Source organism: Gavialis gangeticus, unplaced genomic scaffold, assembly GCF_001723915.1.
Source record: "Gavialis gangeticus isolate Ggan-Ray unplaced genomic scaffold, GavGan_comp1, whole genome shotgun sequence".
Classification (NCBI taxonomy): Eukaryota; Metazoa; Chordata; order Crocodylia; family Gavialidae; genus Gavialis; species Gavialis gangeticus.
Window position 1 is genome coordinate 58,331,903 of NW_017729032.1, and position 2,002 is coordinate 58,333,904.

Here is a 2,002-nt window from a genome sequence, read left to right on the forward strand (position 1 = left end):
GGTATAGGCTGGTTTCTGATGACCTAAACTGGAAAAGTGTAATGTCTGCACCTGGCCTAAAAACACCATACTTCAGAAGGCTTAGAAATGCCTTGTGTAAATATGTTCATGAGGAAAAAAATCCAGGTGCCAAGGACTCTTTAATCTAGTGGAGAAAGGTATAACAAGCATCCCCCCCACCATTGGCTGCAAGTTGAAGCTGGATTTATTTAAATTAGAACCTGGGCACAATTTTCACATGATTGACAGCATGTGAGTCTTATTAGAACAAGAAAAGTAGTGGATATTTCACCTCTTGACATCTTCATGATGGAGTTCTTTCTGGGTGACTTGATTAAGTCACATGCATTTTATTGGCCTCAATACAGAGTAAATGGATGAAATGTAATGGCCTGGGATATGTATGAGGTTTAATGGTCCTTCTGGATTTAATCTTATGTATCTATGCTCCATTCTGCATTTTACTACTTAGAAGCAAAATTATCGTTTTCTAAAACTGCAGAAGATTCTGTTCAGCTGATAAACTACAGACACAGCAAACACTGCCCAGAAGTGTATGTTTTCAGGTTGGCTTGTGTTTCCACTGGATCATTAACATTGAATGAAGCAGGTAAAATGAAACAGTGATGGACAGTGATGGAAAGTTTAATTCATTGACAGAGGGAAAATAGCAGACTGAGCTGTCATGCAAAAGCAAGACAGAAACGGGTCTTCATGAAGTGCTACTTATACATCTGAAAGTTATAGAGGTGGCAGTGGTATTCAGGGCAACCCTTGCACCAGAGAAATAATGGGTCCAGGATTCCAGAATGTGTTTATGTTTTTATTCATTTTAGGAAAAAGCCTCTTTACAATCACTTGAGTTTGCGACTCTCCAAATATTTAACTTGAGCCTGTCTCTCTGTGCTTCCCCAAGGCAAGGCAAAGTAAGATGGAGTATAAAAGTATTTTAGATCCCAAGGCATTTCAATAGATGGTAGGCAAGTGTACAGAAACACTTCAGTCTAGTTAACTACATGTATATGTCTAAGTGCTTCCCAGATATATTATGTCTGAATGTGGTCCCTAGCGGATGTGTAGAATCTATCACACTTCTCTTTTCAGGGAAAAGAGACTCTGGACACAATATTATTTGTGTGTGTTTCTTCCTTTCATGCCCCTGTCAGTAATCTGCCTGTGGTGAGAAAATGTTGTCAAAAAGACAGGTTTTATGACATCTTCTTCTGAAAGGGACCCCATACTTAATAATGTTGTGGGGGGAGGGGTTGGAAATATTTCTTAGCAGAAAAGTCTGTCTCAGAGTAGGATTAATATTAGAAGTCAGAGTTTGGCAGTTGTAATCAGACTTGCATATGTGTATGAACACATGGCTGACTGTAGATATGGGTGTTTTGTTTTGAATTTGTGAGGACCTCTAATATTGGGGTGGGGGGAGGGGAACTCCCCCAAATAATGGAAGAAGGAATTAAATCATACCGCTCATCAGAGTACATCAGTCATCCACAGTATATTTGGTTTAACGGTTGTGTGTTAAGTCAGATTTTTAGTAATCTTTCTTAAATAACATCTGAGGGCTTGAGTGAGACACATGAGATTAGCTGACCAGTATTTTGAGATTATAAAGTACCAAAAAAGGAGTGGGATTATTTACTATGTAAATAAACACTTTCAGACAGATAATGGGAAATAAAGAGATGCAAACAAGAAGCAGAAAAAGTTAGGCTGATAAAAGAGGAAACAATAGCATGTCGAGTTAGATCAGTGGTTCTCAGCCTCTTTGGGTTTGAGGAACCTCTCCATAACTTTTGTGAATTGAGTGGCACCCCATTTCAGGCATTAATTTATATATTACAATGCTTACCTCCTTGCAGAGGAGCCAGACTATGGCTGTCAGGGGTTGTCCTGGCAGGGACCAGAGCAAGCCCTGGATTTACCTGCTTATTTCATCACACCTCATGTATCAAAGCACTCTGAAGTGCTTTGGGTTAGGGTTCAAGGCAGA